The sequence below is a fragment of the Mytilus galloprovincialis genome, chromosome 1, assembly GCF_965363235.1.
Source record: "Mytilus galloprovincialis chromosome 1, xbMytGall1.hap1.1, whole genome shotgun sequence".
NCBI lineage: Eukaryota > Metazoa > Mollusca > Bivalvia > Mytilida > Mytilidae > Mytilus > Mytilus galloprovincialis.
The window spans coordinates 54,155,675-54,173,031 of NC_134838.1; the positions used below are offsets into that span (position 1 = coordinate 54,155,675).

Below are 17,357 nucleotides of genomic sequence, written 5' to 3' on the forward strand. Positions count from 1 at the left end.
AAAATATTTATTCTTTTACATCTGTTTCTATGGGCTTTACAAGTTTAACAAAGATGCATAATTTCTAATTTTATGCTTTGTATAGATGCATAAAATCCGAAATTATGCATCTTTATTAAACATTTAAAGCCCATAGAAACAGATGTAAAAGAATAAATATTTTATTTAAATCTAAAGAAAAAGCATATTTCTTCTTGTTGTAAAATAAGATTGATATTTTTGAAGGAAGTGACTGGGAATCCCGTGAATTTAAATTCAAATGGACTGAATAAAATTATAAAGGTTAACCTTAAACGACAAACAACGAGATAATAATTTTCAACTACAAGATAGACTGTTATAAAGCTCGAAAATGGTTACAACTACTTTCAAAATATTGTTATGGGTAATTGTTCTGTATCTAAAAGGTATGTAAACAGATATATAACAACATGAAATTATGTGACGTCTGCTTTTAAAATGAGCATGCGCGCATCTCTTCTATTAGCAATGTTATACCTGATCGAATATCAGATTATATTCTAAATGAGATAAAACCTTGTTTTTAAAAGAGGTATTCGTGCCTTAAAAAAAAGTTATCATACTTTTCTGCATCGGCTGGAGGTTTAGACATGTTTAACCCCGCCGCGTTTTTGCGCCTGTGCCAAGTCAGGATCATCTGGTCTTAGTTAGTCTTGTATTATTTTAATTTTAGATTCTTGTGTACAATTTGGAAATTAGTATGGCGTTCATTGTCACTGAACTAATATATATTTGTTTAGGGGCCAGCTAAAGGACGCCTCCGGGTGCGGGAATTTCTCGTGAATATATCTATTCACATCAACAGTTACAAATAATAGGTTAGAAACAACACGAACTCCACTAAAAACCGTGAGTGAAACCTGGTGCTCCGGAATGGTAAGCATTTCCTGCATCGTATACAGCACCCGTTGTGTTATTTCTTTGTTCGGTTTGGTAATGATTGGAGGTTATTATTACTGAGGAAGAATATCAAATATGATTCCTGACACACTTTTGTCATAATGGCCAACCAGGTCATGATGGCGACCGTAAAATTTCTTAAGTGATGACCTTAAATTGATTGATTCATAGCTCTGTCTTAGCAACTTTTGAAAAAGAATTAGTCCTCGTTCAACAAAATCATCGTACTTTTAGCTAACTCGAGTCAGATCGAGTATCGTATCAATTGAGATACATATGCTCCATCTGCTGGTGCCGTTGGAATGTTGCTACAAAGAAATGAAATGTTGACTATAGAAAAATAAAATCATCACGTTTGTAATAAAATTTGGTATTTAATCTACCATCAGTAGTCATTTCGAGAAAAAGGTCTAAATATGAAGCAGATTTATTTGTTTCGATAGTATCTTTAAATGTAGATGTTCACTGAATCTAATATTATTAAGTGACAGTACATCATCAATATACCGAAAGGTAAAATTAAATGTCCAGGAATGAAATGTTGTACACCAGACGGGTATTTAGGTAAGCGAGTGTCACATATCCGTGAAATACACTCAGAAAACCTTGCAAAATTGAACAGAAAAGATTTCATAATATCAGAACTAAATTATGAGAAATTTATAAAAATTAAAGAATAATACAGCGCGCTGTATGTTTAAATCAACTGCAAGGAATTAAAGGTTGTGATGGTGACAATAATCAAATCCAAATAAAGACAAAGGGCCACCATGAGGTCTTCAACAAAGACAAGTGTCCCAATCTTGTTTAACCAAACGAGAATATTTATACAAATTAATGACTTTGTCATAATAAAAGCACTAAATCAAGGCATATATTTACAGATGCTTGTCAGGAATACGTGAATTAAGTAAGAAAACGTTGCATGTTCTAATATGTGTAATCGATCTATAGAAGCCCAAGTATACAAGTGACACGTCCCAAAGTCTTGACTGAACAATGTAGGACATAAGTGACGTTCCCGCATTGTGTTCGCACCGTATTTACAACAATGCTGTCCATGAAACAGTAGTTGTTTTCAGCATGTAAAACTTGATAGTATGAAGTTTCAATTATTTGCCTATTTATCTGTGCTTTTTGAACGAGTTCTATTTTACGTGAGATTATATGAGACGGAATTTTTTAGAGCATAGAGTGTCAAATAAACCAAAATGATTAAGGTTGCACTTTGTAAATACAGAGCACGCCTTTTTAGGGGAGATATATATAATATTCATTGATATTTTGTTTTGTTTACAAACTTGTTCTATGATATCATCTCTTTGTTTCATCTTGTAGAGACATATTTCAGTATGTTACAAGAATTTATAAATAAGAAGCATCTCAACTGAAATTCTGCGAAAGATTCTAAGTGAAGAGAGGTTGAACTCTTATAAATAAAAGAGGGACTAAAGATACAAAAGGGACAGTCAAACTCATAAATCTAAAACAAACTGACAACGCCATGGCTAAAAATGAAAAAGACAAACAGACAATAATAGTACACATGACACAACATAGAAAACTAAAAAATAAACAACACGAACCCCACCAAAAACTAGGAGTGATCTCAGGTGCTCTGTAAGGGCAAGCAGATCCTGCTCCACATGTGGCACCCGTCGTGTTGCTTATGTGATAACAAATCCGGTAAATAGTCTAATTTGGTAAGTGACATTCATGAAAGGGAAGGGGATTGTAGTTACGACGTAAGGAACATATCCGATATCATTTGTGAAACGGTTATTCCATAACGGTCAACCTACTCGTGATGGCGTTCGTAAAATTTACGAAGGGATGATTTCGACTTCACCAATTTACATGTTAGAAATATGCCGTTCAGCCCTATATTAGACTAAAAGCATAGTAGATCTGTCCAACCTAGGATATATTTTTATCGAAATTTCTTAGCAAAATTGAATAAGATTTAGTCGAAAATGAGTTCCTAAAGGAAAATGCAATGTCTATATTTACAGGATTGCATTCTGTAGATCAGTAAATTTCGATGGACCTTGTTTACAATTTTAATTAGGATACCATATCATGCAAATGTATTCTGACTTTAGAAATCTCTTAATTTTAGCTGTACCATGTGTATCACAGAGTAGTTTTCGAGGAACGTACTATTCCGGCAAATATGTTTCCAAAAGTAACGGGGCTTATTACAATGAAGAAGCATCTAATTCTGTACATGGTCCAGATCACGCAGTAAGGTAATGAAAATAATAAGCAAATTATTAGTTCAATGATTTGTGTTTTATCTTTTTTTATCAACACATAGTACTACCTTTAATATACTCTTAAAATTGTGGCCATCAAAACGATGACTATCTGGTAGGCAATATGTTCATCATTATTCCATTATTAGTTTTTCGGGTACTCATACTTCAACTACAGTATTTATGTTTGAGTGCACTCAATACCGTTCTCGTACATCACCACCACGTATAAACAATTGTGTTTTTTTACAAAAGATTTTGAAATTTTGAAATTCTAAGGCTTTTCTAGCTCATGAATATATTACCATAGCTGTATTTGGCAAAACTTTTTGGAATTTTGATAATCAATGCTCTTCAGCTTCGTACTTTTAGTGGCCTTTTTAATAGCGTAAATTCAAATTGAATCCTGATATCTATAATGAGTTTATTGTTATAGGAATGGAAGACAAATATAACCCCAATCTTGCTTCATATTGTGGACCAGCTCGACGTCCCTTTCCTATCGGAATTTTAAATTGCTTTTTAACAGTTTGCAAATATAGTTTCCTAATATTTGGAAATTAGTATGGCGTTCATTATCACTGAACTAGTATATATTTGTTTAGGGGCCAGCTGAAGGACGCCTCCGGGTGCGGGAATTTCTCGCTACATTGAAGACCTGTTGGTGACCTTCTGCTGTTGTTTTTTTTTTCTATGGTCGGGTTGTTGTCTCTTTGACACATTCCCCATTTCCATTCTCAATTTTATCTAATAACCGGATTAAACACCAAAACGGTATCTTCAAATTTAACTCTTTCTTAAATTTCGAATAATATCACTCTCGTGAAGAATTTGTAACATCTTAAAACGCTTATCTCTGTCTGATAAATAAAGGCAACAGTAGTATACCGCTGTTTAAACTCATAAATCCATGGACAAAAAAACAAAATCGGGGTAACAAACCAAAACCGAGGGAAACGCATTATATAAAGAGGAGAACAACGACACAACATTAAAATGTAACACACAGAGAACTTTAAAAAAAAATCAGTATTAACCTATTCTTCATTGTAATACATTTTAGTAATTTGTCAAATTATCTGCATTTCAAACTATTTTAGTCCAGAAAAACAGCATTTTGAATTTTATCTATTTATACACGAATGTATCAACGCCACAAAGAGTGACATCACATGTAAATTTCTAAAAATGGAATATAAAATTGAAATTAAGTTTGTTATGGTGTTATTTTCTAATCATTACAAGAATATTAACATAGAACTGCGTTAGTCAAGAAAATACTGAGCTCCAAGGAAAATTCAAAACGGAAAGTCTGTATTCAAATGGCAAAATCAAAAGCTCAAGTACATCAAACGAATGGATATTAAACAACTGTCATATTCCGAACTTGGTACAGTCATTTTCTTATGTAGAAAAGAGAGGTTTGAACCTGGTTGTACAGCTAGATAAATCTCTTACTTGTATAAGTAATAGTTGTATACCACTGTTCGAAATACATAAATCAATTGAAAAAAATACAAACTAAAACTGAGGGAAATGCATCAAATATAAAAGGAGAATTACGACCCAACAGAAACACAACACTAAAATGTAAAACACAGAGAAATGAACTATAATATAACACTGGCTATTTTTCTGACGCAATACACGAAATGTTAAGAAAAAAAATGGTGGGTTTTGCGGCTAACCAAACCTCGCGCTTTATGCGCTTTATGGCAATTTTAAATATAACATTAAAATGACAACATTACATGACAGGACTACAGTACAAATAAATGCTAGAACATTCAGGATAAAGAAATATTCAAATAAACCTTTCAATTGGACATTTCGACATGCTAATAGTTATCAAAGGTACCAGGCTTATAATATGATACACCATACGTGTGTTTCGTCTACATAAGACTCACTAGTGACGATTAGATCTTAATAGTAAAGAAAACCAAAAAAGTACAAAGTTGAAGAACATTGGTGACCCAAAATTCTAAAAAGTGGTCACAAATACGGATATCTATGCCTAAGATAAGAAAACACTTGTATATAGAATAATTCTTAGTTTTGCATGCAGTAAATTTATAAAAATGACCATATGTGTACGGATTGATAGTTTTGTCTTAGATGCATGCTTTTTTATTAGTTGTTTGTGGCTTTGAACTAGCTGTCAAATAACTGCAAGTACTCTCGGATCTATTCCTAGTGTCTTTTTGTTGTAGGAATGTACAAGTACCATACCACGTCCACTTGTATTTTTGTCTGTATGATGAGTGAAGCCTTTTTCCACTGATTTGTAAAGTTCGTTCTAATGTTGTACTGTTATACCACTGTCCCAGGTTAGGTGGAGGGTCTGGATCCCGCTAACCTGTATAACCCCGCCACATTATTTATGTATTTGCCTGTCCCAAGTCAGGACCCTGTAATTCAGTGATTGTCGTTTGTTTTTCGTTCATTTTTTATATAAATAAGGCTTTTAGTTTTCTCGCTTGAATTGTTTTACATTGTCATATGGGGACCTTTTATAGCTGACTATGCGGTATTGGCTTTGCTCATTGTTGAAGACCGTACGTTGACCTACAGCTGTTAACGTCTGTATTAGTTTGGTCTCTTGTAGACAGTTGTCTCATTGGCAATCATACCATGTCTTCTTTTTATATATATATCTGATGTTCAATTTCAACACCGAAGTGGTAGCCTACCACACAATAAAAAATAAAAACAAACACGTAAAAAAAAACAAAAGCACATACAACAGTACAAAATAAGCTAACATTGTCACCTGAACAATAACGCTACGCTACAAATTGACGTCACAGGTACAAGTGACGTTACGATAACTTTCGAAAAGTTTGATAAAGTTTCAAAATCAGGTTTATAATTATGGCATTTAATGTATGATACAACAATTACAATTGAATTAATATAGAATAAAAATCACAAACGATGAGAAATAACATAATATCCAGTTGGACTTACAAAAGATACATAACAACTAAATATATGAATGTTGGATGTACGTACAAAGACGGAGAAACGTCTATTAACAATGCATATTTAAGTCCGTTTTCATAATTTCAGACAAATATTCTTCTATATCGTTATAATAAAAAGTAAAAAGAAGTAAAGATAAATTATTGTTGGCTTACATGAATATCAAATATGAAAGTATCAAAGTATCTTTCACCATCTTTAACTCAAGATTTAATATTGCTATATAATGAAAAATTACTTTGAACATGTTCTCTTGAATGTTACTCAATAACTTCCACAACTCAGCCCTCCAAATCGTATCAAATCATTTTTTTTAATGTTTAAATGTGCAGAATATTTGTTTTTCGTTGTTAGAAATAGATCAACTAAATAAAATAAACAAAAAAAATATTATTCTTAGTTGAATTTGACGCTCGAAAACCTACATATGTCTTCGATATAAGACCCGTTTCATCTGAATTATTTTTTTTAATTTTGTGTTAAAGATTGAAGAAAACAGTTTACCTAGATTAATAAACTCGCTCGATCCTTGTGAAGGTTCTTCGAATCACCTCTATTTTTGTAAATAGCTTCAATACGTCTGATGTCCATGATTCAAGACTATCAAAACTAGGAATACTGTCTATACTAGCAACGTCCGACTATCTTTATGAAAAAAAATATATTCAACAAAAGTTTCTAAAATATACACTAGTAATTCATTGTTAACAAAATAATCGAAAACTTCCAAAAAGTAATTACAAGGTAAACGGTACCAATTTTTATGCACTAGATGCGCATTTTGACGTCCATTGTCTATTCAGCGGTGCAATGAGAGCAATGAGCTTATTGAACAGATGCCAAAAACCTAAGAAAAATAATATTTAAAAGTATAGCCAAAGCCGGGCAAGGAATTAGAGCTTAGCACGAAAGATATACATTCCTTGATTTTAAATAATTTCTATCTATAGTAATAGGAAATTTGAATAACACAAAATCCGTATTTTCATGCCAGGACATAAGTAGATTTTCTATCAAAACCACTTTTACAAAACTAGTCGTAACCATTGAGAACATTCAATATATCATTTGTATTTGTTTTCGTCTCTTCAAATAGACAATTATCAAGTTTGATAAGACCGTGACATGTTCTAAATTAATTTGAAACATTGCTCGTTATTAACACAACAGTGTGTGGCTTCCTATGATATTGTCATTTTTGGATGCGTTCGCGATTACAGAAATGATCGAAGAAATCGATAGGTGTGTTCAATTCTAAGTAAACAGCAATCTACAAACCTCGGCAGATTCCGTCAGACTACATCTTTATATATGTGACGATTTATAGATGGATGGATGTTTGCGACACATCAATAATTCTATAGAAAAACAACTTCTTGATGATAGAAATTTGTACAATATTAATTGAATAAATGCAGTCGCACATATTTCATGCATATTTAAGAAGATTGTAAATTAATTGTTCTGATACCGACCGGTCAAGGGCCGTATAGCCAGTCAAGGTCGTTAAAAACTTTAATCATCATCATCCTTGTTCTGATAAAAATAAAAGATCAAAGAGATTTTAAATAAATGTAGGAATTATTAAGCTGCGTTCTAAATCTAGTGTAAGATCATGGGTTGGGATACGAATATTTCAGCTGAGCTGGATGTGTTGAATTTGTTTAAGTACTGCAACTGTTTAATAATATTTACCTGTATCATTTGGACAAATATACTAGTAATAAAATATTTAAAGACTTTGCGCGTCTAACGTATTAAAGTATAATCCTGGTACCTTTGATTACTATTTACACATTTGGTCGATGCCACTACTGGTGGACGTTTCGTCCTCGAGGGTATCACCAGCCCAGTAGTCATCACTTCGGTGACGACATGAATATCAATTATATGGCAATTTTAGTAAATTTCCTGTTGACAAAACTTTCAATCTCTAGTAAAACTAAGAGTTTTCTCATCCAAGGAATAGATTACTTAGCCGTATTTGGCACAACGTTTTGAAATTTTGGGTCCTCAATGCTCTTCAACTTTGTACTCGTTTGGCATTATAACTATTTAGATCTGAGAGTCACCTATAAGTCTTAGAAAGACCAAACGCGCGTCTGGCGTATTAAATCATAATCCTGGTACCTTTGATAATTAATATGCGACAGAGCTATTCCATAGCATTTTATAAGTTTCTTTTTGTTTTTTCCTCAAATTTATAAATACGGTCAAATCATGACATTAGTCATGATGGCACAATCATAAATGACAAATAGAAGTTTTTTTATTCCACAAATGTTAAAAAATTTAAACCCACTTACATATATATATATATATATATGCGGTGTTGTCGTAGAAGTTAGAAATAAAGTACAGGTTCCAACCCCGGCGCCGGGGAGGAAGTTACGAATCAAATCTACTCTAACATCGTTAGGTTGATTTTCTAGGCACTTTATATATATATATATATAAATGTCTAAGAATATAACTAAAACACACTAATTGATACATTAAAAAGTTCTATTAGATGTTAAATAGAAATACGCAATACGCAATATTTCGCTAAACAAATTAGCTTCAAATGAATCTAATTTGTTTAGCGAAATATTGCGTATTTCTATTTAACATCTAATAGAACTTTTTAATGTATCAATTAGTGTGTTTTAGTTATATTCTTAGACATTTATATAATTTTAATTCAGTAACTGTATCAGTTTATTTTCACAAACTGATCCACGCTTAATTAGATTGAATGTTGATTGTTGCTATTTTTAGACATTATATATATATATATATATATATATCAATAACGCGAAGTGTTTTTTTATCATTATTTTTGTATTATATTACTTTCGTGAAATGTAGTCCTTGATCGATATATTTTCGCATTTAAAACTGAAATTGTACTGTCAATACAATACTTCTATGGTTTGACTACATGTAAGACCTTTACATATTAACAAATTTTCTTTTGTTTTTACAGGCGATGGATATATAGAGTAATAGCAATAGTTTGTATCTTATTTGTCTCTGGATTAATATTCTCCTAATTAAAATGTGCGGTTGTACATGTGATAATGAACTAAAAAGAAGAGCAAATCGCAGGAACATAATGATGTCACCTCTAAATGATATCGAGGAACAGTGTGAGTTTAATTAATGGGGACATATTTGTGAAAGGCATCTATTTGAGTACATGTATACGTAAACTACAGACAAGAACACTGGTCAACTCTATTGTACATATGTCAATACAGTACGAGAGCAGTTAAACAGAAAATAAGACAACAACGCAGCCAAAACAAAATCAACATTGGTAGATAAATTATTAATACAGAAGTAGACCAATTCAGATGTATTTGGTTTGGTATATTAAACATTTGCTCTGCATGTCTAGCTAGTAATTTGAATTTTAAAATACTATGGATATATTTGTTAAAAGCATTTTCATATAAATGATTGATATCAAATTCACGAGCAACTTATGAATGTATGGTTTTGATTAATTCTTCCTTTTAAAATACTCCGGATTGCATAAGTTGCTGACTGATAACTCTAGACAAATATCATATTCATACAAAGTAAAAAAAACGTCATAATGTTTTTAAAAAAATTAGTCCGCACATTCAGCGGTTATCTTATCTGTAAATTCAAATTTTTCATTAAAATCATTGTTATAGATAAAAGACTAAAGATGTGCCACTAAGATAGCAAATGTTTGTATATGCTCACTAATTCTGCTTCAATTCATTGTCTTTGTAGAACAAAACTGGCGAAGGAGGAATGACAAAGGGGGTCTAGATAGCATTTCTTTTAAAACCTAATTCAAAACTTTGGAAGACTTGGAAGGATTTTAAACGTGTCAAATTGTATTGACACTTGTTTATTGTTCAAATTTTTATTCATTTTAAAATTTGATCATATATATCTATAAAAGGAGTAGGTCCAGTAAGAGCCCTTTTTGGCCTCAAAATATAGCAGTTTTACAAAATTGATAAAATGTAAACTTTTGGTTATTTATTGAACAATAGAGTGCTTCTGCTACATAAATATGGGCTATTTTTTACTTAACAATGAACAAAATCGGGTACTGGCACCTTGAGGTCGTGCTAAATTACTGAATTCTTCAAAATTCTAGCATTTTAGTTAAATTTTAGACGGTTTTCGTGAAAAAAGAAAGTGACCACATTCTTGTTCATCCTTAATATTGAAATGGAAGCTGTACTTTATGATAATACATAACATATATAAAGATTGAGGATGAACACGGATGCGGCCACTTTCATTTTAGACAAAAACCATCCGAAAAGTGACATTTTTCGGCATATTTGGTTGATTTTTCATATTTGAGATTGAATCGGATCGTTTTTAATGACTAAACCAGTTCAAATCATTCACATAAACTAATTGATTCAAATGAAATAGACACTTAAGTGTTTGAAAAGTGGTCAAAATCTTTTGTCAGATGAACCTGAAATTTGAGGCCAAAATCGGTCCTTACCGCACCTACTCCTTTGATCATATGTATAGACTCGTTTATATATATATATATATATATATATATATATATACATAAGTACGTCTGAGTCATATATATATGTTCGCAAAAAATAATTATGAACCTGAAACATAAAGGCTTATGCAAAAGATGAATGCATCATTCCCAATTTTCCCCTTACTCATGTTAAATAACCTCTTAGTTTTCAAAACTTTCAACAAAACAATAAGGTGTGTTCATTGTAGTACTGTATTGTTACATAAAGAAAAAAATCTTCCTGTAGTTGATGAATGGGAAAATTTGAAAGGAAATGAATGGAAATCCCATTGATTTAAATATCAATTAGCCGCATTTTAAAAATTATTCAGGTCAACCTTTAACGACTAACAATCAGAATATAATAGTCCAATACATGATCGAGGTTAACAAGTAGTGAAAATGAAATTTTCCAAAATAATGTTGTGGATAATTATTCTTTATTTCGAAGGTATGTTAAAAAAAAAAAAACCTCAGGAATAACTTACCTTGGCAACACTTTATGACTTTTGTATCTCACTGCTCTTTGTACTTTATTTGTACTTTTTTTTAAATTATACGTGTGTCCCTGATGAGTCTTTTTGGCTCAAATACAAAAAAAAACCCATTTGTATATCTACTTTACAAGGAGGATTGTATCTATTTTACACAAAATATGACTGCCCATAATTGAAAGCTGAAATAATGGTTTGGGGTTGTCATTAATTGGATTGAATTTTAATAAGATGTTTATAATTGCATTTCGTTGCTTCATTAGTTGTTACCAATTCAATGAAAAGGGACACATAGTATGAAATTATTTTAAGATGTTGTAATGTCAGTAATGCCAGTGATTTTTAGTTGCTAAACTGATAGGTCTGAGCTGAAAGAAAACCAATAAAGAAAATTATTTCAATTAAACTTCCGGTATTCATTCGTCAAATCTCTTTTTTCTTTTTCTTTGGTTACAAGATTAGATTAAAAAAGGAAATAGTTGATTGGTTTCTTAAAATAATTATTTTATACACGTAACATAGGTGTAAAAATGAAATTAATCATTACTAACATCGGCATACTTTGTATGTTTCTGTCCTTTTTCGAAATGAGCCTGAAAGTTATTGGATGCCACTGTGTTACCTTTTGCATCTCTTTTACCGACCTCTCAAATTTAATTATGCAGTATAGGTGTAACTCATTGTTAAATACCACTTTAGACGACATCTATACAGAGTTAATTCTGGAAAAGGACATAAAGGAAAACGAATAGGGTTGTTTAGTAAGTGTGACATGTTTTGTGTGCGTTTCACCATTTCAATATGTTAAATATCAATAAAAGACACATACAAATTGTTTTATATTTGTACATTATAGATTTTATAATAGCTACAATAAAATAAGAAGATGTGGTAAAATTTCCAATGTGACGATTCTTGACCAGAAACAAATTGAAATCAATATTTACAGTTATGTCACCGTATGCATTCAACAATTATCAAAACCATTACAGCATAGTCAGCTATGAAAGCCCCCAAATAACTAATTTAAATAAAATCAAAAGAACAAAAGGAGCGTCCAGATTAATGGAAAAACACAATGTACAAAATACAACTATGGCACATGCAGAATGTGGCGGGTTGAAACATGTAAGCGGGAGCCCCCCACCCTCACATTACCTAAGACAGTTGTGTATCACAATAAAACATAAGAAAAAAATATAAAAATCAGTTCATTAGATTGACACAAGCAGAAAAACAAGTGATAATAAGAAAAAAACATACAAGATGGAGCAAGGTTTATATACGCCCTATATCAAAAAGACATTACAGATCTTAAAGAACCCTCAATTTCTAATAACTAATACAAAATATGTATTTTAGCCTAAAGTTCTTTGTGTACTTCTGTCAATGCAAAGATAAACAAAACTTATAAGAAAAATGTAAAACTAATATGAAGTAGGAATTATTTGTCCTATTATGTGTGCTTTATGCACGAGTTCTGTTTTGGAGAGAGAATATATCATACGAAAATTTTAAGAGCATACCGTATGATATAACTCATTTCTTTAATGGGGCACTAGCTTCGAGATATATACAACAATATAAAACATGATTTTATGTGTTAAATCGTTAATGAAAATGAAATAGTGAAATGATAATTCACTTTTAGAACCATTTTGATTCAATTTTGTCAAAATAAGCTTCAGTTTAACTCAAAGCTAGAGATGGATATACGTGGCGCATTCTTCGTGTTTACTTATTGAAGGGAAAAGAATATGCAAAAAATGTAAATCACTTGATTGACTGAATATCATTCTTATACAGGTAAGCACGATGATTAACATACATTTGAATCTAAAATATGAAATCTAAAAGAAGTAAAGTTAATTTCTAATTATTTTTAAAGAAATGTTTATATCGCTTATATGACCATTGTATGTTTCCGAGGGTCAATTTGATACTTAATTAGATCACATCAAGACTAAAATACACACGAAACGAAGTTACATATTCACGAACCCACGCGCTGTAAATTGTTTATTCTATACTTTTTAATAATATGGATAAATGTTTTACATTGTTCATGTTGTCATGAATGAAATATGAGAATTTTGAGTCAAATCGATAAACATTAATTTGCCAGATGTGCCCTTGAAGTTGTTATCAAAGGTTTTATAATTTGATACGCTCGACGCGCGTATCGTCTACATCAGCCTAAGTGCCGCTCAGATCAAAAAAGTAAAAAGCCAAACATGTATAAAGTTGACGAGCATTGAGCATTTAAAATGTTTTCACTTGCCTTGAAGAGATAGCTGGAGTTTTACTGGATGGTGTGCATTTCGTAATACATTTATAAAAAGAAGAGAAGTTGAGCGCTGTTCAACCAAATTTCACGCGTTATAAGTTGTATGGTTGACTCGTAGTAGTCCGAAATACATTGTAGTTTATTATTTCGATAGCCTGATTTTTCAAGATATATGTTTACATTTTGAATTTGGTAAATTATCATGCTGACGTATTCTGGCGTTCGACATCTAGTTGTCTATACCTGCTAAATGTGTGTTCTTAATTTAAGCTTTACCATGTGTATCAAGAGGTAGAGTGAGAGTCCGAACAGGAAGAAGATCATATAATTCCGGCAAGGATGACTCCGAACGTGATTGGAATTCTCACAATGGAGGCGGATATCATTCTGGAACTGCTTCTAAAACTACAGACAAGTAAAAATCATACTTAGCAATTAAACTTTGAACAAAAATTAATTTAAAATTGTTTGGTGTAAACTACAGCAAAATCAACTAAATTATTCAAGGAAATAATTTATGAAATGAAATCATTTTGGCTGTTAACTAACAAAAATTACCCAAAATCATTATGTATTTGAGAAAACATTTTTTTTTTTAAAGTTTAGGTAGTATTTCGTTTTATTTAGCATTTTTGGTTGAAATTTCTCAAGTTTTTGTGATATATATTCAAGTATATTCTGAAAGTAGGACAGAATGTTATTGAACCAAAAGTATGGTACATGTACCAACTCAACCCCACTGGTTGTTAATTTTAAAAATAAAAGTTTCTTCGGTGATGCTACTGATACAACTCTATTTTCAGATTTGAAAAACAAAAACATACAAAAATGTATTTTCCTGAATAATAATACACTGTACGACTTTTTACACATTATTTATTGTAAACTTGATAATGATCATGATATGTTTAGAAAAACAGGCTTTATAGTGCATATACAATATAATTTCCATGATTACAAGTTGAAAATATTTCTTTTTTTATGCAAATGAACAATTTTCTGATTTGTTTTTAAATGTAAGTCAATGACGTACGTATGTTTTTCTGTCTGATCCACTTTTTGGCTTTGTCCACATGTTACCATGAATCCCAGTCAAAAAAATACTTTCAATGAGCCATATGGACAGATAGATTTAATATATTATTTAATCATTATTAAGATTTTACATGAATGGTTGTGTACAAAGTTGTTTAATATTTTAAAGGTAAAAAGGATATTATAAATCACAGAAAAAATAACAATATCCTAAACTGAATTATAGCTCTTTTCTGTGATTTTTTTCCTAGGTAGTCCTTCATGAAAAGGAAATAGTAAATACTCGTTCTTGGCACTGCGATTTATTTTACTCAAATAAAACTTTTGATGCCAATCCAATTTGCAATACATTGAACACATAAAACTCATTTCTCCATTCGAAACCTGGGTTATGTTTAGTAGTAGCAGAATGCTAAATTCTAATATAATGGTATTTATGTTTTAAATGATACGAAAAATGTTATCATCTCTATTGCATATATGTCTTGCTGTAACAACGTCTTCGGTTTTTTGTGACGAAATTTAAACATATGTAGATTTATATTTGTCGGTTAATAACAATCTGAGTTTTGACCCATTATTTTCTACTGAAGGTTTACAACATGTGGTAATCGTTTAATCTGCTTGTGCACCCTTTTTTCTTGATGTCACGTGTCGATTTGTAATTCTCAAAACTATACTCTTATAATTAGTTTGAAAAAGCAATTACATACCCGTTTTGCATTACATTAAGGACGAGTTTGTTAGAAACCTATCTTTGCCCAATTATTGACATAGAAGAAGTACCCGAGTGGATGCCAAACTTTTTAATCGTAATATACCTTTTGATTGCAGTGTTGCGTACGTTTTGTTTTTTATCCAAAGGCGTGCGCAAACGTCTACTAACGTTACTTAAACATGTTTTATGGTCTACAGAACATGTGGATACTCTTTCCCTGAATGTTTTACAAATGAAACATTATTCTTTTTGAAACAACTTGCTTGTATTTTTTCATTCAGGCAATGTTGGATTGTTTGCTTTAAACCATTAATTGTGTGCCAGTAGTGAAGTTATGTAGCTTTTCTCCGATACTTTAACGTCGACTTGGATTATTTCTCTGTTATTGATGTTTGTTTTAAGTCAGTCCTGTACAAATGGCGGCGGTTTAAAAGTGATAAACACAACGAAACTGCCAAATCTAAATCAACAACTCTGAACGAACCGTTATACAAATTACCCGTTGAATGAAAAAAATAAATATCCCCGCATTACTTGTAAACCGCGAGTAAATATGTTAAAACTTCTTGTCAAGCATAAACTCGTTTAAGCACTATAACTTTGTTAACAATTCTATTGTCTTACGTCATATGACCGTGTTTTGATTTTTTCAAAAGAGCTGACTGAAGTGATATAGGCAGGGGCAGACGGATAATACATGATTTTTTTAAAAAACAATGATTTGTTAGATTGAATTCTTTTTATACTTACCTTGGTTAATTTTTTCATATTTTTTTGCAGCTATGGGAGGAATATAATTGTTATAGGAATAGTCTGCTTTGTCGCCATCGTCGGTTTAGTATTCTTCTTAAAGGAAATATGCGGTTGTAATAATAAATCACAGAGAACTGAAAATCACAGGGACATAGTGACAGATAATATCGACGGATGGTGTAAGTTGAAATATTGTTGACAAATATATCAAAGGCATCTATTTTTGTACAGTTATTTGTGAAATCAAAGTACAGACAAGAACAAATGTCAAAATGAAGACAGTAAAACGGACAATAAGCCAGCAATACAACAAAATAATCAACATTGGTTGATACATTTATTATGAATGAACAATTAATTCATCAAAAGTACCAGTAATGACATTTTTAAATAAACTGCTAGACGCCCGTTCCGTCTACTAAAGACTCATCAGTGACTCTCGATTCTAAAATCAATTCCTATATCAATTCTCCTGTTTTATCAAAGCTGCTTACTGATATCTAAAGAACATATGTAGATACCTTCATATAGGAAGAGATAATCCCACCCGTGTCAGTAATCTTGTAATCTAAACTGTTTTTCAAATAAAGACTGGACAACTCAGAAATAGCATCAGGGTGAATTAATGATTGAAGATTTCCCCTGAGATAGCAAATGTTTTTGTATATGAGCATCAATTCTTATTGAACTTATTGTCGTTGTAGAACAAAACTAGGAGGAGGAATGATAGAGAGTTTCTAAATAACAGTTCTCTGTATTTACAACTTTGGAAGACTCGGCAGTATCAAAACCTTCTCAAATAATATTGACACTTGTTTATTGCTCATGTTTTTATTCATTTTACAATGTATATGCAAAAAATATATGTATGCAAAAAAAAATTATTAACCTCAAATATAATTGCTAATGCAAAAGAAGAATGTATGATACGAGTATTATCTGTCCCCCCAAAAAAATAATAAAAAAAAGTCCATTAAGCCTAACATATATGAATTCTTAACAGAAAAAAAACTTTCATATTTCTGACATTATACTGGAATTTTTCGAGACATTTTTTAAATAAAATCTTATAGTAAAATACACATGATTGAATTATCTATTCCTAATGAACGACGCATTAACTTTGATAGTAGCTACAATCTACCTTGTTTTCTCTGAACAGGATTGTTATACCAAAACATACTGCAATCCACCAGTGTGTAAATTAAAAGTAACATAGTGTATTTAAAGAAAAAGTATTTGTTGCGGTTATTCATAACGCTAAAATCAAAATGTAGTGATAGTGACACACTGTCAATGTATAATATTATACACCAAATTGGAAATACATTAGTGGTACCAGTGGGATCGTTGGGGATCAAAAGACATGATAGCGAACCATTCTTACAAA

The 17,357-nt window shown here is 31.3% G+C and overlaps 2 long non-coding RNA genes across 2 annotated transcripts; both read left to right on the forward strand.

The window, feature by feature from the left end:
• The first annotated feature begins 291 nt into the window (after window positions 1-291).
• LOC143082573 (uncharacterized) lies at window positions 292-10,178 on the forward strand. The gene is made up of 4 exons (XR_012980419.1): window positions 292-407; window positions 3,041-3,170; window positions 9,130-9,292; window positions 9,909-10,178. It is a non-coding gene; the product is annotated as an uncharacterized LOC143082573 (long non-coding RNA).
• A 692-nt stretch (window positions 10,179-10,870) lies between these two features.
• On the forward strand, window positions 10,871-17,047 carry LOC143082615 (uncharacterized). The gene is made up of 4 exons (XR_012980425.1): window positions 10,871-11,131; window positions 13,732-13,876; window positions 15,995-16,146; window positions 16,672-17,047. It is a non-coding gene; the product is annotated as an uncharacterized LOC143082615 (long non-coding RNA).
• The last annotated feature ends 310 nt before the right edge of the window (window positions 17,048-17,357 follow it).